Source organism: Leucoraja erinacea, chromosome 1 (assembly GCF_028641065.1).
Source record: "Leucoraja erinacea ecotype New England chromosome 1, Leri_hhj_1, whole genome shotgun sequence".
Classification (NCBI taxonomy): domain Eukaryota; kingdom Metazoa; phylum Chordata; class Chondrichthyes; order Rajiformes; family Rajidae; genus Leucoraja; species Leucoraja erinaceus.
Genome location: NC_073377.1, coordinates 67304557 through 67326329, shown reverse-complemented (window position 1 = coordinate 67326329; position 21773 = coordinate 67304557). Strand labels below are relative to the sequence as shown.

Here is a 21773-nt window from a genome sequence, read left to right as displayed (position 1 = left end):
AGGCCCTTCAGCTCAATTTGCCCACATCGACCAACATGTCCCTCCTACACTAATACCACCTGCCTGCGTTTGGCCCATATCCCTCTAAACCTTTCCTATCCATGTACCCATCTAATTGTTTCTTAAACATTGCAATAGTCCCAGCCTCAACTAACTCCTCTGGCTGCTCGTTCCATATACCCTTTGTGTGAAAAGGTTAGCTCTCAGATTCCTATTAGATCTTTCCCCCTTCACCTTAAACCTATCTCCTCTGGTTCTCAATTCCCCTACTCTGGGCAAGGGACTGTATGTCTACCCGATCTATTCCTCTCGTGATTTTATACATCTCTATAAGATCACCCCTATACATCCTGTGCTCCCAGCCTGCCTAAAGTTCTTCTGGAGCTCAGACCCGCGAGTCCTGACAACATCCTTGTAAATCTTCGCTGTACCCTTTCCAACTTGACATCTTTCCTATTCCCAGAACTCCTTTAAACATTGCCCCTCTCACATAAAGCTGTGCTCTCTAGTCTTTAATATTCCCACCCTGGGAAAAAGGTTCTGACTGTCTACCCTATGTATGCCTCTCATAGTTTCATATACTTCTGTCAGGTCAACTTCAACCTCTGACGTTCCAAAGAAAACAATCCAAGTTTGACCAACCTCTCCTAATAGCCAAATTATTCTCCTATTCCAGGCATCATCTTGGTAAACCGCTCTGCAGCTATTTCAGAGCCTCCATATCCTTCCTGTATTGGGGTGACCACAACTGCACACAACATTCCAAATTTATATTGGCTGAAAAAATATATTATGTGTTACAGCTTTCTAGATGAAAACGGCAATTCAATTCCAAAATAAGTAACCATTGAACAGAAAAATTCCAAATCTTAGACTTAGGCTTTACACCAATTAATCAAGTCAAGGGAATTTATTGTCATGTGTCCCAGATAGAACAATGACATTCTTGCTTGCTGCAGCACAACAGAATATTGTAGGCATAAATACAGATCAGATCAGTGTGACCACATACCATGGAATATATATATATACACACATAAATAAACAAATAAAGTGCAATAGGCTGTTATAGTTCAGAGGTAGACAAAAGTGCTGGAGAAACTCAGCGGGTGCAGCAGCACCTATGGAGCGAAGGAAATAGGCAATTTTTTGAGCCAAAACCCTTCTTCAGACTGATGTAGGGTGGGGAGAAGAAAAGAGAAAGGAAGAGGAGGAGCCCGAGGGCTGAGGGAGAGCTGAGATGGGGAGGAAGGGAGGAGAAAGCAAGGGCTACCGGAAATTGGAGAAGTCAATGTTTATGCCGCTAGGGTGCAAACTGCCCAAGCGGAATGTGAGGTGCTGCTCCTCCAATTTCCGGTGGTGCTCACTCTGGCCATGGAGGAGGCCCAGGACAGAAAGGTCGGATTCGGAATGGGAGGGGGAAGTTGAAATGCTGAGCCACAGGGAAATCAGGTTGGTTAATGCGGACCGAGCGGAGTTTGTTTGAAGCTGTATTTAATAGTCTGATGACTGTGGGGAAGTAGCTGTTCCTGAATCTGGATGTTGCAGATTTCAGGCTCCTGTACCTTCTACCTGATGGCAGCAGAGAGATGAGTATGTGGCCAGGATGGTGTGGGTCCATGATGATGCTGGCATCCATTTTGAGGCAGCGCCTGCGATAGATCCCCTCGATGGTAGGGAGGTCAGAGCCGATGATGGACTTGGCAGTGTTTACAACTTTTTGCAGCCTTTTCCGCTCCTGGACGCTCAGGTTGCCGTACCAAGCCACGATGCAACCGGTCAGCATGCTCTCCGTTGTGCACCTGTAGAAGTTCGAGAGAGCCCTCCTTACCGACTCTCTGTAATCTTCTCAGGAAGTAGAGGCACTGATGTGCTTTCTTTACGATTTCATCAGTGTTCTGGGACCAGGAAAGATCTTCGGAAATATGCACGCCCAGGAATTTGAAGTTCTTAACTTTTCCACCATATAAATGGAACGTTGGGTCTCCATCCTACCCCTTCTGAAGTCCACAATCAGTTCCTAGGTTTTGCTGGTGTTGAGAGCCATGTTATTGTGCTGGCACCATTTGGTCAATCGGACAATCTCACTTCTATACTCTGACTCGTCCCCATCAGTGATACGTTCCACAACAGTGGTGTCATCGGCGAACTTGATGATGGAGTTTGCACTATGTCCGGCTACGCAGTCATGAGTATAGAGTATGTACAGCAGGGGGTTGAGCACGCAGCCTTGAGGTGCTCCCATGCTAATTGTTATCGAGGATGACACATTTCCACCAATACAGACAGACTGTGGTCTGTGAATGAGGAAATCAAGGATCCAATTGCAGAGGGATGAGCAGAGACCCAGATCTGAGAGCTTGGTAACCAGCTTGGAGCAGATGATGGTAATAAATGCCGAGCTGTAGTCTATGAATAACAGCCTGATATGAGTTTTTGTTGTCCAAGTGGTCCAGAACGGAGTGGGGAGCCAGTGAGATCACATCCATTGTTGATCTGTTGTGGCAGTAAGCGAACTGCAGTGGGTCCAGGTTTTTGTCGAGGTATGAGTTGATTTGCGCCATGATCAGCCTCTCAAAGCACTTCATTACCACAGACGTTAGTGCCACTGGTCGATAGCCATGAAACCTACTACCTGCCCCCTCGACACTGTCCCCTCTGCCCTCCTAAAGGACGTCATTACAACAGCTGGTCCCAGCATCCTCGCCATCTTCAACAGCTCTCTGGCCACTGGCACTGTACCTACCTGCTTCAAGCATGCGGTGGTCCAACCACTCCTGAAAAAACCTAACCTCGACCCCACCTTGCCAGGCAACCACAGACCCATTTCTAAACTGCCTTTCCTCTCAAAAGCCCTTGATAAGGTAATTTTAAGTCAATTTATACCTTACCTTCATCAAAACACTATCTTGGAAACTTTCCAATCAGGTTTCATGGCTCACCACAGCACAGGGTCTGCCTTGCTGAAGGTACATAATGACCTACTCCTCACCGTCGACTCCGGTGACTGTGCAATTCTGCTCCTTCTTGACCTCAGTGCAGCATTTGATACAGTCGACCACACCATCCTAATTGACCGTCTCTGGTATGGGGTTGGTATTGATGGCACTGTCCTGAACTGGTTCATCTCCTACCTCAAAGGTAGGAGTTTCCCGACTAACATAGGCAACTCATTCTCCTCCCCAGCTAATCTCTGCTGTGGGGTTCCACAAGGTTCCATCCTTGGCCCCATTCTCTTCTCCCTGTATATGCTCCCCTTAGGCCAAGTCATTGAAAGGCACAGCATTTCCTTCCATTGCTACGCAGACGATACCCAACTCTATCTCCCCCTGAAGCCCAAAAAACAATCTAATCTGTTTAACCTTACCCACTGCCTCGAGGATATAAAGTGTTGGATGGCCCAGAACTTCCTCCAACTAAACGAGAGTAAGTCTGAGGTCATCCTTCTCGGCCCCTCGGACTCAATCAAAATGATAGCAGGCAGTCTTGGAAGCCTTACCCCACTACTCAAACCTCACGTCAAAAACCTTGGCGTGATATTTGACTCAGCACTGAAATTTGACAAACAAATCAATGCCGTGGTAAAAGCTAGCTTCTTTCAGCTTCGGATGATAGCTAAAATATAACAATTCCTCCAGTTTGATGACCTGGAAAAGATCATTCACACATTCATCTCCTCCCGCCTAGATTACTGCAACTCCCTTTACTCTGGCATCAGCCAATCTTCTCTGTCCCGCCTGCAACTGGTCCAAAACGCCGCAAAGAGACTCCTGACGGGCACCCGAAAAAGGGACCACATCATCCCGATCCTGGCCTCTCTCCACTGGCTCCCTGTGCGGTTCCGTATAAACTTCAAAATACTCCTCCATGTCTACAAAGCCCTCAATGGGCTTGCCCCCACCTACATAAAAAGTTTTCTCACCCACCACTCCACCTCTAGGCCCCTCAGATCAGGGGTTGCTGAATATCCCGCGGTCTAGGCATAAGCTCAGGGGCGACCGCGCCTTTGCGGTTGCAGCCCCTAGACTGTGGAACAGCATCCCCTTCCCATCAGAACTGCCCCCTCCATCGACTCTTTTAAGTCAAGACTAAAGACTTATCTACACTCCCAAGCCTTTCCTGACGTCCTCTGAGTGAGGGTTACATGTATATATATGTATGTAGTCTGTTTTGTTGTGCTATTCTTATAACAAATGTAAAGCACTTTGGCCAACGAGAGTTGTTTTTTAAATGTGCTATATAAATAAATGTGACGACTTGACGATAATCATTGAGGGGTGGGCGGGGGGTGTGGGGGCGGGGGAGGGGGGGTGTGGGGGGGAGTGTGTGGGTGTGGTGAGGAGGGGGGAATTGTGTGGGCGGGGGGGGTGTAGGGGGGGGGGGTGTGGGGGTGGGAGGGGAGGTGTGTATGTGGGCGGGAAGGGTGTGGGAGGGGGGGGGGGGGGGGTGGTGTGGGAGGGGGGTTGTGTGTGGGAGAGGGGGGGGTGTGGTGGGAGGGGTGTTGTGTGTAGGGGAGGGGTGGTGTGTATGTGGGCGGGGGGTTGTGGATGGAGGGGGGTGCGCGGTGGAGGGGTGTGTGGGCGGGGAGGGGTATGTGGGGGACGCTGGGCTGGTTCGGGCTGGGCTGGTTGTGGGGTTCTCTGGACGGGCTGGGCTGGTTCGGGCTGGGCTGGTTCGGGCTGCTTCAGGTCCCTCCGAAAATTATGTCCGGTTGGAGACCTCCGCCGGCCATCCTCAGATCCAGTAAAGTCACGATGGCGCAGGAAGGGGCTGACCGTCCCGGGGAGTGATAGGAGAAGAGATCGACCTGCGCACGCGCGGTTTTAAAGATTTTTAAACCTCACTAACTTTTACAACATTCAACGACTGGAACGAAACTTGGTGTACTCGCAACACAGGAGAAAGGCGAGTGAGCTGGCGAAAAATTGTAGCGTTATTGCGCAAATAGAAAGACTGTGCAAACCGGAAGATAAAAAGATCAGAGTTTTAATTATGCATAGATTTTCATTCAATTTCTTGAAATTAATTTTCCCACTGGCCATGGAGTGATCCCAATTTTTGTCTCCATGATCCAGAACTTTAGCAACTAGTCCATTAACATAAGGAATGCACAACCATACCCTTAGCAAGGATTGCTATCAATTCTACTATAATACTATAAATTAATCGCATCCCTTGAGTCTCCATGTTTATAACCATAAAATAAAAGCATGTCCAAAACTTAAATCCCCACAGCGTATACACTTTATTGAACAGGATAAAATCCAAGGACACTTACTCTGCCAGGCTCATCTTGCCGTCGCTCTTCTCGTCGTTCTTCTCGTCTTTCTTCTCATCTTTCCCTTTTTCTTCCTCTTTATTTTTATTATTCTCTTTGTCCTTTTTCTTCTCTCTATCCTTTTTCTTTTCTTTTTTGCCATCAGTTTTACTGTAACATAGATTGGTATTTGACACTTGTTCAATGTGAAACATGGTTTCAACAGAATATACTTTCCACTCACCCTTTTTCTTTTTTATTCTTTTTGGATTCTTTCTTTTTTTCTTTTTCTCTGAAAATGAAGATCATATGTATTACTAGTGTTCAAGAAGGAACTGCAGATGCTGGAAGGTCGAAGGTACACAAAAGTGCTGGAGAAACTCAGCGGGTGCAGCAGCATCTATGGAGCGAAGGAAATAGGCGACGTGTGTAGTATGTATTACTAGACCAGGAGCTAGACCACTGGGCCCAAGGCATTATTCCAACACTGATCCATAGCCCCCAACAGCGCAGGCGTGGCTGAACGGTTCCAGTTGTGACACCAGAGGACTCCGTTGTGACATCAGTCACGACAACCCTTCCCCAACTGCGCAGGCGTGGCCACCAAGTGGGACCGTGACCGCGACGTTTTTAAAGTTCAAAATGGCAATAACCTGTAAAATATAAGATCAATGTGAACGCATCTCACTCTCCCTCTTCACTCCCCTATTCCCCTCTTCCATTATCCTCCCTCGCCCCACCCTCCACCAACCCTCCTCTGTTTCCTCCCATAACCCCCTTCCTCCCCTCCTCCCTCTTCACCCCCACCTACTCCATTTCCTCGCCATCCCACTTCCTACCCCTATCCTCCTCCATTCCCCCTCATCCCCAGCACTCCATCCTCTTCACCCTCTTCTTTCCCCGCTCCTCCTCCCCTCCCCCACTCACTCCCTCACCTCTCCCTCCCTCTCCTTTACCCTACCCTCAGTCACACCGTCTCTCCCTCCATAACCCCTCTCTCCTCCATACCCCCTCCCCTCCCCCCTAACCCTTTTAATGCAATTCTCAATAAAGTAACCTCAACACAATGTTAGCTGTTAATGAAAACGGATCCCATTGTGACGTTGAAAGCGGCTGACGGGCAGGGCAAGTGGAAAAATAGTTTTGTAAAGTGTTTTTTTCTAAAGTTTAAAATGTGAATAACATAAACTATACCATCAATCGGAACGAAACGTGGCTAAAGCAAACTCCAGGACAATGGCAAGTAAGGTGGGCCAAAAATTGTAGCGCTATCGTGTACCATTTTGGTGCAGTTCCGGGAGCACACGGACAGACACAGACAGAATCACAGACATAGAAACAAACAAGATGAGAATTTTAATAATATATAGATTCTGTATGCCATAATTAATATTTATAAACCCATCATTCACCGTAATTGAGGCTTTCACAATGTGGCATATTTAAATTCTGATGTTATTAAAATGTTTCTATTTTAATAGGACGGTCCAAAAGTTAATGAGATTAAGTAACAATTGAGTTTACATAGCCCTTTTCCAAAGCTCGGGATAACTCAATTTGCTTTATAATTAATAAAGTAATTCTGAAGTGTAGTCACTGCTGTAATGTGGCAACCAATCTTTGTATTCTCTCTAACACAAATGAATCAATGACAACATTATACAGTATGTTGCCCATGTTGATTGCGCATGGTTAAATGTTAACCATGGACAAACTATCTATATCTGAAGGGGCAGATGGACTTCACATTTCATATGAATGAATGCTGAAGTCAGTACTCCTTCAGCACTTAATTGAAATGCCAGTCCATGTTATGTTCTCAAATGCTTGAAATAGGGTTTGAATCTTCTGATTCAATGGAGAGGATGCCACTCTGCCTCATATATATGATACGTGCATGTTTTTTGAAATAATCTTATGAAATGTACAGTGACAATTCATAATTTCAGAAATACAACTGAATACTTACTCATCATTGTTATTACAGTTGTTAACGTTGGACAGCTCCAACTCAGAAGCTTGGGGTTGATTCCTAAGAGACAGCAAACCGGTTGGAAATATTGTTAACTTAAAACAAAATTCATAAATGGAGTATTTTTGAGAAGACATTGATCTGAAATAACTTTGCATTGATGAATATGATACATCCCAGTCTTAAAATGCAGCAGAAATTGGCATGTAAAGGATATTAATTAGATTTTACAGTACAGAGGTTATACATCTTTGGTAAGATTGTCAGTGATTTCATCTTCACTTGTGTTCAGAACAAAAGCAGATTTTCCAGGAGAGAGTTTGTGTGATACCGTTGTCTTCTTGGAACTCCTGAACATCCATCTGACAGCTGAGTGTAAATGTGCAGGATTTATTGTCAGAATCATGGTGCCCATGGAAGTAATGTGCTTATCAATCACAAATGTAATTGATGATAGATAAGGTAACAATTGTTTTATTCCCCAGAGAAGCAGCGTTATAAATGTTCTATTTCATAAATTGCTAGACATAAAGACAATCATTTGTTCCACATAGCATTTATTATTTTGTGAAATAAACAGCCAGAACATTTCATTATCAAGTAGGTTTGCCTGTGTCACTCGGGAGGGTTTAAACTAGATTGGCCGAAGAGAGGGTCTCTGAACAAAAACAAAGCAGCTGAGAAGTTGGGGGCAAATACAGAAGTCAACGGGACACACGACGAGGAGATGCACACAAAGAGATGGGAAAGACCACCGATTTAAAATTAATTTATTTCATGCTAGAGGCTTAACAGGTAAGGCTGACAATCCCACAGCATGGAATTGCTTAGGGGATTGGGATATTATAGTCATAACAGAAACATGGTTAAGAGAAGGGCCGGATTGGCAGCTAAATCTTCCAGGCGTGATAGAGAGGAAGAGGAGGTTGCCTTTTTGGAAAACAAGGGCATAACTACAGTGCTCAGAGACGTCATTCTTGAGGGATCATCCAGAAGGCTATATAAGTAGAACTTAGAAACAGGAAGGGAATGATCACTTTGATGGGACTGTATGAGAGCCCCCCCAATAATCAGTGAGAATTAGAAGAGCAGCTGTTTACGGAGGTTACAGATAGCTGTATGAATAATAGAGAATAATAGAGTAGTATTGGTGGGAGTTTTCAACTTCCCTAATATTAACTGGGTCTCACCTAGTGCAAAGGGCTTAGATGGAATGGAATTTGTTAAACATGTCCAAGAAAATGACTTTAATCAATATACAGAGGGCCCTAGTAGAGAAGATGCAACACTAGGATTTCTCTTTGGGAACTAGGAAGGGCAAGTGACTGAAGTGTCAGTGGGCGAGCACTTTGGGATAGATAGGGACAAAAGCCAATTTTGGAGACAAGAGCTTGCAGAGGTTGATTGGGTGAGTCTGTTTGCTGGTTAGGGGGTGACAGGCAAGTGGGAGGCTTTCAAAAGTGAGCAGCAAGAGCAAAAGGGGAACATGTTCCTGTTAGGATTAGTACAAGACTGAGAAAGACAGGGAATCCCGATTAATGAGAGATATTATCGTCAGGAAATAGGATGAATACAGTTGGGATCAAGCAAATCCCTTGGTGAGTATAAGTGGAGGAGTATGCTTAATGAGGCAATCAGAAGTTAAATAGAGGACATGATATGGATTTGGCAGGCAACGTACAAGAAAATCTAAAGACATTCCACAGGTATATTAGTAGTATTAAGAATCACAAAAATTAGCATGGCTATCTTTGTGTAGAGCCACCAGAGCTGGAGGAGTTATTAAATGAATATTCCTTATCAGTTTTTATGGAAGTTAAGAATTGAAATATATGTTGTAATGTCTTAGACCATGTATGAATTCTGAAGAGAGACTTTAATGGTTTTAAAGTGTGTTAAGGTTAATACATCCACATGGTCTGGGGTGGAAGATTGCAACCTTGACATGGTCCACCCTGTTCGACAAATGCAATCAACCCGATATGCACGAACATTACACAAAGGTCTACAACTTTAGGCCATACGCAAGAAGAAGAAGATCCACATGGCTTGGCCAAGTGCAGCCTTGGACCTGTGGGAAGACTTCTTTAGCGAGAGGTTAAGTTCTAGAAAACTGGAGGAGAGCTTATGTTTATTTTAGAAGGGCAGCAAAGAAAAGCCAGGGAACTACAGGCTGCTGAGCCAGACGTCAGTGGTGGGAAAGTTGTTGGAGAATTCTGAGGGACAGCATACAGTATATCAGCATTTGGATAGGAAAGGACTGTTGAAAGATAATCAGCATGGCTTTGTGCATGAGAAATTGTATTTTGTTAAATCTTCTGAAGAGGTCATCAAGGAGATTGATGAGGCTAGGGTGGAAAGGGTGTAAAGAAATTTGCCACAATGCTACTGGGACTTGAGGGAGGCTGGATAAGCTGGGACTTTCTTTTAGCATAGGAGACTGAGGGACAACCTAATTGAATTTTATATTATAATGAGGGGCATGCGTAAAGTGAACGCTCACAGCTTTCTCCCCCCAAGTTAGAGGATTCTAAGACTAGAGGACATAATTCAGTTTCAGTTCAGGTTAGTTTATTGTCACGTGCACCAAGGTACAGTGAAAAGCTTTTGTTGTGTGCTAATCAGTCAGCAGAACAAAAATACATGATTACAATCGATCCACTTACAGTGTACAGATCATGATAAGGGCATAACGTCTAGTGCAAGGTTATGCCAGCAAAGTCCAATCAAGGGTTTTACATGAATTATCCCAGAATTGAGTAGGTTAACCAATGAGCACTGGACCTGGAGTTTAGAAGAATGAGGGCAGTCCTCATTGAAACATACACAATAGTGAAAGGCTTGGATTGAGTGGATGTGGAGAGGATGTTTCCACTAGTGGGAGAGTCGAGGGCTAGAGGTCATAGCCTCAGAATTAAAGAATGTTCTTTTTGGATGAAGAGAAATGTATTTAGGCAGAGGGTGTTGAATCTGTGGGATTCTTAGCCGTAGAAGGCTGGGTGGATATTTTTTCATCAGAGATTAGTGATTAGTACAGGTGTCAGAGGTTAGAGGGAGAAGGCAGGAGAATGGGGTTAGGAGGGAGAGATAAATCAGCCATGATTGAATAGCAGAGTAGACTTGATAGGCCAAAAGAAGTAGTTAGTAGTTCAGCACTGCTCTCTGGTTGCAGTAGGATGATTCAGTTGCCTGATAACAGCTGGGAAGAAACTGTTCCCGAATCTGGCGGTGTGTATTTTCACACCTATATCTTTTGCCTGATGGGAGAGGGGAGAAGAGGGAGTGGCTGATTCTTAATTATGCTGCTGGCCTTGCCGAGGCAGTGTGAGGTATAAATGGAGTCAATAGATGGGAGGTTGGTTTGTGTCTTGGTCTGGGCTACGTCCACAAATCGCAGCAATTTCTTGTGGTCTTGGGTGGAGCTGTTCCCAAACCAAGTTGTAATGCTTGGGTGGGCAACCTACAGCCCCTGGGCCGAATGCAGCCCCTAACCCGAAATCATCTGGCCCGCAGGCGGGTTTGTTTCCCCGTAATTATCCGGCCCGCAGACTTCCTCCCGGGCCTGAGACTGCGGTGCCCAGGCACATTGACGCAAGGAGGCAAGGAGGCCTGTGCTGGCAGCGGCAACAGCGGAGCCGCCGAGCAGATGTTGATCTTAAATTGTCTTTAAGATTAGCACAATTTAAGTGGAGTGGAGTTGGCCGACCAATGCCACTCTCGTAGCGACTGCTCCGCGGAACCTGCCATGCCTTCGACCCTGGAACTGTGTGAAATGGGGAGCGGCTGTAAATGGACAGCGCCGCTGGGGGGGAGGGGGGTAGAGAGTTCCTTTCCAGAGCGTGTGGGGAGTCTGGCCCGGGTCAGCACGTCTGGGCTGCACAAAGTAGTAAACTTGGCTGGGTCGCCAGGGGTAAAGTTGTGGGGAGGGCTGGAGCGTTGAGAAGGAGGGGGTCGGGATCATGCCAGCAACTCATTCACTCACTCATCAGCTCTAGTGACTGTGATTGGCCGCCGGGACCGGACAGCGGAACCGGCCACCACCTCAGCGCCTTCTGCCGGCCCGCCTGCCATCCTTCGGCGCAGGCGCAACCAGTGTAGGTGGTGGTTGGTGGGTAGCTACTGGGCAGAAAGCTGGCTGCTCCATCCTGGGCTCACGCTCTCTCTCTCTCTCGCTCTCTCTCGCTCTCTCGCTCTCTCTCTCTCTCTCTCTCTCTCTCCCCGTTATGTGATCTCCCTGAGCCAGGAAGTCCCCATCCCTCAGACCTGAATGGCACAACGCATTGTGGGACAGGCGAAGATGGAGGCTCCCCTGTCCTCATTGCCTCCTTGAAGGAATTTCATATCTCCCTTTCTACTGACTAAACCAAACCCATCAGCATTTTTTCAAAATTTAGCAACTCAAAATGGGGGTGTGTCTTCGTCACCGGGAAATACGGTAACTCAAATTACGGACATGACGTTGCCGGGGGGCGGGACCTGTTAGCGATTGGTCCAGACCCCCGTGTCCATCACATCACTGTCCCAAACCTCCGCTCCACCCGACCCGCAGCGGGTGTCCCGAGCGATGCACATCTTCAGCCGCTTTCAACTTGGTGCTTGGGTTCAGGTTGCCCATTCACCTACGGCTTGTGTGGGAAAATGAACCCCACGCTCCCGTCTCCCCCTTCTCTCTCCCCTCTTCTCTCTCTCCCCCTCTCTCTCTCTCTCCCCCTCTCTCTCTCTCTCTCTCTCTCTCTCCTCCTCTCTCTCCCTCTCTCTCTCTCTCTCTCCTCCGCTCTCTCCCTCTTCTCTTTCTCCTCCTCTCTCTCCCTCTTCTCTTTCCTCCCTCTCCCCCCTTCCTCTCTCCCCCCCTTCTCTCTCTCTCCCCCGTATCTCTCTCTGCCTCTCTCCCCCAACCCCCCCATCTCTCCATTCTCTCTCTCCCCTTCTCTCCGCCTTCTCTCTCTCCTCTGTCTCCACCCGCAGGAGCGTCCCACAGTCACTGACCGCGATGCACCACCACCGGACCCCAACCTCCACACCAGGGTGATTTCCCCCCTCTGACCCCCGGGACACAGTGACCCAGCCGATGAGGCTGCTGTCACACAGTGACCCAGCCGGTGGGACAATGTTCATGCTTTCACAGTGATGTGATGGACACTGAGGTCTGAACCAATCGCTGACAAGTCCTGCCCCCACGGCAACGTCATGTCCGTAATTGGATGTTTCTGTTGAGCGGCAGTTGGTCATTTGGCCTGTAGGTGATGCACCATTCAGGTAGGTGGCATTTCGACAGAGCGGCCATTCGGTAAGTTTGCTTTTAGGCCACGCGGCTTTTCGGTTCGTTGGCTTTTAGGTGTCCCGCCCTTTCGTTTAGTTTGCATTTAGTCGTCCCATCCTTTAGGTTAGTAGGCGTCTCGTCTTCGGACTCTTTCGGTTTATTGACGTTTCAGCCTCGTTTCCATTCGGTTCTTTGGCTTCGACATTTGCTTCGGCTTCATGTCTGTGGCGGCGCCATGTCCGGGTAGCAGTGATTTGGCCTCCACTGCCCTCTGTGGCAGGGAATTCCACAAATTCCCAACTCTCTGGGTGAAAAAGTTTTTTCTCCCCTCAGTCTTAAATGACCTCCCCTTTATTCTAAGACTGTGGCCCCTGGTTCTGGACTCGCCCAACATTGGGACCATTTTTCCTGCATCTAGCTTGTCCAGTCCTTTTATAATTGTATATGTTTCTATAAGGTCCCCCCTCATCCTTCTAAACTCCAGTGAATACAAGCCTAGTCTTTTCAATCTTTCCTGATATGACAGTACCGCCATCCCAGGGATCAATCTCGTGAACCTACGCTGCACTGCCTCAATCTCAAGGATATCCTTCCTCAAAATAGAGACCAAAACTGTACATAATACTCCAGATGTGGTCTCACCAGAGCCCTATACAACTGCAGAACTTAATAACAAAACAATTGCTGACAAGGCAGGATGATATATGGTCATGACAGGGGAAATACACAATACAACCTTAACTCTAGGTAATATATACGCACCCAATATAGACAACGCTTCATTCTTCAAATGTCTTTGCCCTTATATCTGCTATATCTCAAATGAACCTAATAATAAGAGGAGACTTTAACACTGTTTTGGATCCATACCTTGACAGATCATCCACCAAAAAGATCCCAAGGAACAATTTAAGCGAATTCCTAAATACGTTGCTCAAAAATATGAATCTTTCAGATGTACGGCGGGTCGGATCGTGAACTACTCTTTTCACTCCTCAGTACATAACTCATACAGTAGAATCGATTATTTCCTGGTAGATACAAAATGAATGCCCTTTAGAACAAATGTTAAATAACACAATATTGGGATCTCAGATCACGGTCCTCTCACTTTTTTGCTGTACTTCGAAAACATGACCTCATCATATAGAACCTGGAAAATGAATCCGCAGCTACTAAATGAAAAAGAGATTTGTGAATATTTAAAAACCCAAATTAATATTTATTTTGAAACAAGTGATATCCCAGAAACCACCCCTGCCACATTGTGGGAGGCCTTTAAAGCATATTTGAGGGGATGTGTAATCTCAATCGAAATTGCAAGAAAAAACCCCAATAAAATAAAAATAGAATTAGAAAAACAGATCCAACAATTGGACAGGGATAACGCACTCTCTCCCTCCCCTGATTTACATAGGAAAATAACAAATTTGAGATATCAATATAATCAATAACTCTCTGCAAAAATAAGCAAGGCGTTTTTATACACCAAACAAGAATACTTCAAATTCAGAGACAGACAGCACAAATTATTGGCATGACAGCTAATAAAAATGAAGACCGCAATACATAAAATTAAGAGTAACAATGGAACGGCTCTAACAAAATCCAAAGACATAAATGATAGATTCCTCCAGTTTTATTCCAGCCTATATATGCCCAGATGCACCGCAAACTCCCCTGTCATGAATGACTTTCTTAATAAATGCAATCTCCCTAATTTGAGTGAAGAATAATGCAATGGTCTTAACTTTGATCTCCATGTTATAGAGATTCAAAAAGCCATCTCTCTTAAAACTGGTAAAGCACCAGGCCCAGATGGACTTCCAAGTGAATTATACAACAAATTTAATGATACTCTGACACTGTGTATATATATATAGAATGTATAGACAAGCACAATCGGACGGCACCCTATCACCAACACTAACTGAAGCAACAATTACAGTGATTCATAAGAAAGGAAAAGATGCCCAAGAAGCAAGTTCATATCGTCGGATCTCATTGCTAAATATAGATGGCAAGTATTTGCTAAAATCTTAGCCAATAGATTAAGCTCATTAATAAGTAAATTAATACACAAAATTCAAACGGGGTTCATACCTAATGGACAATCCACCTTTAACTTGAGATGTCTTTAATATCATGTACACAAAAAGAAAAGGAAACAACGACTTGGCTATACTAACGCTTGATGCAGAAAAAGCATTTGACCAGATTGAATGGCCAGACTTATTCAAGCTCCTCAAGAGATTTAACTTTGGATACAACTTTATGGAATGGATTAAGCTTCTGTATAAAAATCTGACAGCACGAATTCTCACAAACCAAACCTTCTCATCTCCCTTTAATTTGTTCAGGGGAACAAGACAGGGCTGCCCCCTATCAGCATTAATATTTGCCCTTGCTATAGAACCTCTTGCTCAGAGTATTCGATTAGATCCCCGTATTCATGGTTACCACACGAAAGAGACTACAAATAAAATATCTTTGTATGCGGATGATATCCTCCTGTACATAACGGAACCTCAAACCACTATTCCAGCGATACTGGAAAAAATTAATCTGTTTGGTACATTTTCAGGCTACAGTATTAATTGGAATAAAAGTATACTGTTGCCAGTTCATACCATCCATCAGATACATTGGAGAATTTTCCTTTCATTTTAAAAACATTTTTTTTTTAAATATTTTTATTCTAAGTGACGTACAATAATAATAATAATAAGACACGAATAACATATTACATTTCATGTACAACTTCTTATTTAAAATTTAATAGTAGAAAAAAAAAGGTAAGAAAAGCAAGAAATATAGAGAGAGAAAGTATTGTATAGCTCTAAAAAGAAAAGTGGCCGTGATGTGAACTCAGCGAAAAGTAGTGGAAAAGAGAAAAGAGAGAGGAAAAAAAAGAAAGAAAAATAAATTGAAAGGGATATGCCTCCTTCATATCTTTACCCACCTCTCACCCGGTTCTGAAAGACTTCATTTCTAAGGTTGTGTTGCACCACGTGCTTGTAATAGATCGATAAATGGAGACCAAATCTTTATGAATTGGTCTGATTTGCCTGATAGGACGAATCTCATATCTTCAAGGTGTAACATTTCCGTCATGTTTGAGATCCACATTTTGAGCATCGGTGTGGGTGCGTTTTTCCAAAATTTAAGTATACGTTTTTTTGCCATTATTCAGCCATAATTAAGTAGAGATTTTTGAAACGTAATCAGCTTACATCCGTCTTCCGTTGCCCCAAAGATAATCAGTTCTGTATTGGGATTCAATTTTATTTTAAATAATTTTGTGAAAATTCCAAAGATTTCCTTCCAAAATTTATGACGTTTTATGCAAGAGACAAAAGAGTGTACTACTCTCTGGTGTACTTCCACTCCCTAGGCCCTCACCCCCTCATCTTCACCACGGACGTCCAGTCACTCTACACCTCCATCCCCCACCAGGATGGCCTCAAAGCCCTCCGGTTCTTCCTCGACCAGAGGAGCAACCTATACCCAGCCACTGACACTCTCCTCCGCCTAGCGGAGTTGGTCCTCACCCTCAACAACTTTACATTTGACTCCTCCCATTTCCTCCAAACACAAGGCGTAGCTATGGGCACACGCATGGGCCCCAGCTACGCCTGCCTCTTTGTCGGGTACGTTGAACAATCCTTGTTCAATACGTACCAGGGCCCCATCCCCGACCTCTACCTCCGTTACATTGACGACTGCTTTGGGGCCACCTCCTGCACCCACACACAACTGACTGACTTCATCCACTTCACCACCAACTTCCATCCGGCACTCCAATACACCTGGACCATTTCCAACACTTCCCTACCATTCCTTGACCTCACCATCTCCATCGCAGGGGACAGACTTCTGACCGACATACACTACAAACCAACTGAATCACATGGCTATCTGGACCACACGTCTTCCCACCCTGCCCCCTGTAAAGACTCCATCCCCTACTCCCAATTCCTCCGCCTACGCCGCATCTGTTCCCAGGATGAGACGTTCCACACCAGGGCATCGGAAATGTCCTCGTTCTTCAGGGAACGGGGATTCCCCTCCGCCACCATAGATGAGGCTCGCACCAGGGTCTCATCCATACCCCGCAACACTGCTCTCTCTCCCCACCCCCGCACTCGCAACAAGGGCAGAGTCCCCCTAGTCCTCACCTTTCACCCCACCAGCCGGCAAATACAACAAATAATCCTCCGCCATTTCCGCCACCTCCAACGTGACCCCACCACTCGCCACATCTTCCCATCTCCCCCTATGTCTGCCTTCCGCAAAGACCACTCCCTCCGCAACTCCCTTGTCAATTCTTCCCTTCCCTCCCGTACCACCCCCTCCCCGGGCACTTTCCGTTGCAACCGCAAGAAATGCAACACCTGTCCCTTCACCTCCCCCCTCGACTCCATTCAAGGACCCAAGCAGTCGTTCCAGGTGCGACAAAGGTTCACCTATATCTCCTCCAACCTCATCTACTGCATCCGCTGCTCTAGATGTCAGCTGATTTACATCAGGGACACTTAGCGGAGGTTGGGCGATCGTTTCGCCGAACACCTCCGCTCAGTCCGCAATAATCTACCTGAACTCCCAGGTGGCTCAGCACTTCAACTCCCCCTCCCATTCCCAATCCGACCTCTCTATCCTGGGTCTCCTCCATTGCCAGAGTGAGCAACACTGGACATTGGAGGAACAGCACCTCATATTCCGCCTGGGTTGCTTGCGTCCGGTTGGCATGAACATTTAAGTAAAAGAAGTACTGACACTTTTGAAAAATATAAAAGTGGATAAGTCTCCAGGTCCTGACAGGATATTCCCTAGGACATTGAGGGAAGTTAGTGTAGAAATAGCCGGGGCTATGACAGAAATATTTCAAATGTCATTAGAAACGGGAATAGTCCCCGAGGATTGGCGTACTGCGCATGTTGTTCCATTGTTTAAAAAGGGTTCTAAAAGTAAACCTAGCAATTATAGACCTGTTAGTTTGACTTCAGTGGTGGGCAAATTAATGGAAAAGATACTTAGAGACAATATATATAAGCATCTAGATAAACAGGGTCTGATTAGGAACAGTCAACATGGATTTGTGCCTGGAAGGTCATGTTTGACTAATCTTCTTGAATTTTTTGAAGAGGTTACTAGGGAAATTGACGAGGGTAAAGCAGTGGATGTTGTCTATATGGACTTTAGTAAGGCCTTTGACAAGGTTCCTCACGGAAGGTTGGTTAAGAAGGTTCAACTGTTGGGTATAAATGCAGGAATAGCAAGATGGATTCAACAGTGGCTGAATGGGAGAAGCCAGAGGGTAATGGTGGATGGCTGTTTATCGGGTTGGAGGCAGGTGACTAGTGGGGTGCCTCAGGGATCTGTGTTGGGTCCTTTGTTGTTTGTCATGTGCATCAATGATCTCGATGAAGGTGTGGTAAATTGGATTAGTAAATATGCAGATGATACCAAGATAGGGGGTGTTGTGGATAATGAAGAGGATTTCCAAAGTCTACAGAGTGATTTAGGCCATTTGGAAAAATGGGCTGAAAGATGGCAGATGGAGTTTAATGCTGATAAATGTGAGGTGCTACACCTTGGCAGGACAAATCAAAATAGGACGTACATGGTAAATGGTAGGGAATTGAAGAATACAGTTGAACTAAGGGATCTGGGTATAACCGTGCATAGTTCCTTGAAGGTGGAATCTCATATAGATAGGGTGGTAAAGAAAGCTTTTTGGTATGCTAGCCTTTATAAATCAGAGCATTGAGTATAGAAGCTGGGATGTAATGTTAAAATTGTACAAGGCATTGGTGAGACCAAATCTGGAGTATGGTGTACAATTTTGGCCGCCAAATTATAGGAAGGATGTCAACAAAATAGAGAGAGTACAGAGGAGATTTACTAGAATGTTGCCTGGGTTTCAACAACTAAGTTACAGAGATAGGTTGAATAAGTTAGGTCTTTATTCTCTGGAGCGCAGAAGGTTAAGGGGGGACCTGATAGAGGTCTTTAAAATGATGAGAGGGATAGACAGAGTTGATGTGGACAAGCTTTTCCCTTTGAGAATAGGGAAGATTCAAACAAGAGGACATGACTTCAGAATTAAGGGACAGAAGTTTAGGGGTAATATGAGGGGGAACTTATTTACGCAGAGAGTGGTGGCGGTGTGGAATGAGCTCCCAGTGGAAGTGGTGGAGGCAGGTTCATTGGTATCATTTAAAAATAAATTGGATAGGCATATGGATGAGAAGGGAATGGAGGGTTATGGTACGAGTGCAGGCAGGTGGGACTAAGGGGAAAAAAATTTGTTCGGCATGGACTTGTAGGGCCGAGATGGCCTGTTTCCGTGCTGTAATTGTTATATTATACTATATATTATATTATATAACATTGAATTCTCCCAATTTTGCTAGCCCTTGCTGTCTCCTCCCCTTCCTTAACCCTCGAGCTGTCTCCTCCCATCCCCCCGCTTTCGGGCTCCTCCTCATCCCTTTTTCCTTCCTTCTCCCCCCCACCCCCCCATCAGTCTGAAGAAGGGTTTCGGCCCGAAACGTCGCCTATTTCCTTAGCTCCATAGATGCTGCTGCATCCGCTGAGTTTCTACAGCATTTTTGTGTACCTTCAATCTTCCAGCATCTGCAGTTCCTTCTTGAATACTGTAGTAGCATTTTGAGATAGGCATTTATCACAGATGGGAGAAACATTTGGAAAAATTTTATTCAGTTTGGTTTTCGAGTAATATAATCTGTATAAAATTTTAAATTGAATTAAGTTATGTCTTACATTAATCGAGCATTTATGTACATATAGCAAGTGTTTTTCCCATTTGTCTTTCGGAATTTTTACAGATAATTCTTGCTCCCAGTCTCTTTTAATTGTTTCTGTCGATGGTATTTCTATATTTAAAATAATGTTATACAAATATCATATTAGATTACTTAATTCCACATTTCTGTTCATTTCTTCATCTAATATATCTGCGGTTAGAGTTTGATATTCTTGTGTGTATTTTTCAGATAATCTCGGATTTGAAGGCATTTGAAATATTGATTACTTTTCAGGTTATATTTTAATTGTAGTTGTTGAAATGATAACAGGTTTCCAATTTCGTAAATGTCTCCAAGCATTTTGATTCCTATTTTTTCCCAATGGAGTAAACGTTTTATCAATAATAGATGGTTTAAATGACGGATTATTTACTATTGGAGAGCGATAGATTTCTTAAGTTGAGAGTTACTTTTTTTTCTTTCCAAATTCGTATTGAACTATGAATAATTGGATTCTTCTTGTGTGTTATATTGTTCAGTTTTATTGGGGAGAAAAGGATCATTCCTATATTAAAAGGGGAGCAATCCTCTTTCTCCATTATTATCCAGTCTACTTGTTGAGCAGAGGTGTCCAACCAATGAATTACATTTTTAATATTCACTGCCCAATAGTAGTACAGAAAATTGGGAATTTTCCTTTCAGAGTAGCAATAGATAAATTTACCTATCATGGGAATGGGGTTACAAAGTGTTACTCTTCCCTTCTACAGGACAATTTCCTTCCCTTATTAGAAAACTTAAAAAGCAAAATCCAATTCTGGAAAACTCTTCCAATTTCCTTACTCGGAAGAGTGAATACCATTAAAATGATCTTCTTACCCTAGCTATTATATCTAATTCAGAGCATTTCTATTTCTCTTACAAAAACATTTTTTAAGAGATTAAACTCAATAATAATACCTTTCTTGTGGAATTACAAAACTCATAGGATAAACAAAAATCAGCTCTACAAATCAAAAACTAAGGGCGGGCTTGCTCTTCCAAATTTCAGATTATATTACTGGGCCTCTGACATCAAGTCCTTTGCTTTCTGGCTTGACACCTCAAACATCCCTCTGAATTGGCTAAAAATAGAACAAGAAGATTGTCACCCATACTCAATAGGTACCATCCCACTAACTCCTACTTCAATTGATAAATCATATTATGGATTTAATCCTGTTATACACAATTTGTATAATATGGAATATGTATATGGAAGCGAATCAGAACCCATTTTGAACTTAAACCTATATCTCTCGCTTTGCCCATAGCAAACAACCCCACATTCAAGCCATCTATTTTAGATAAGACTTTTTCTACATGGAGTGAATTAGGAATCCACAGTGTCAGAGACCTATATATCGATGGTACGTTTGCCACCTTTACACAGCTACGAAAGAAACTTGAACTCCCAAATAGTAACTTCTTCAGATACTTGCAAATTGGGGTTTATATACGAAAGCATCTGTCAGGATTTGAAGTTGAGAGGCAGTCTCAAATACATGACTGCCTTAAAACATCACCATATAAAGACAAATTCACCTCCTATATGTATGATGTCCTTCTATCAATAACCTCTGCATTCTCTAGCAAGTATAAGATCAATTGGGAAAAAGACATAAATGTGCAAATACCAGATGAAATATGGGAGGAAAGCCTTAAACCTATACATAGGTGCTCAAACAATGCGAGACACTGCCTCAAACAGTTCAAAATTATACATATACTTCACTACTACTACAAGGCAAAAATATACAGTATATATCCAAATGTTTCTCCTACTTGTGATAAATGTCACTCCTCAGATGCTACTCTTTTTCATAAATTTGTATCATGTCCGAAACTCACCTCTTTCTGGTCTGATATATTTAAGAATATCTCAGACATTCTTAACATCCCATTAAACCCAGAGCCCTTACTAATCACCTTTGGGGTATCTGAAACATCAAGGCAACTCACAACTGTTCAACGACAATTCCTCTCCTACTGTCTCATTATGGCAAAGAAACTACTGTTCATGTCATGGAAAAAATACAACAGCTCCCAATTCCTGAATGTGGCTTCATGACTTGACCAGTACATTACATTTAGAAAGAATAAGATATGTTCTAAAGGATAGAGTCAACCAATTTAATAAAATCTGGCAACCATTTCTTTAATTTATTGCACAGAAGAATATTGACACATAACACAAACCTATCTACATACATTTTAATGAAATTATGATAGAAGACAAGAGAGTTAGAAGCTTTGAAACAAGAGTCTTTACAAATAATTATTGCACTGAACTGCTCCCTATGTACTGTAGTCGCCTTCTGCACTTTACTTATGTATTTATTTATTTTTATTTTTATTATTTACCTTTTCCCCTCACCCATTATTTATTTATTTATTTATTTATTTTTAAAATCATGTTGTTTTTATAAACATGCCCGTCCATGTTGTTTGTATAATACTCAAATGTTCTGTTTT

At 43.9% G+C, this 21773-nt stretch overlaps 1 protein-coding gene across 1 annotated transcript in view; it reads right to left on the bottom strand.

The window, feature by feature from the left end:
• Positions 1–21773, bottom strand: part of LOC129705538 (cyclic nucleotide-gated channel rod photoreceptor subunit alpha-like) — a 69885-nt gene that overhangs the window by 3502 nt on the left and 44610 nt on the right. The gene's annotated exons all lie outside the window — the stretch shown is intronic.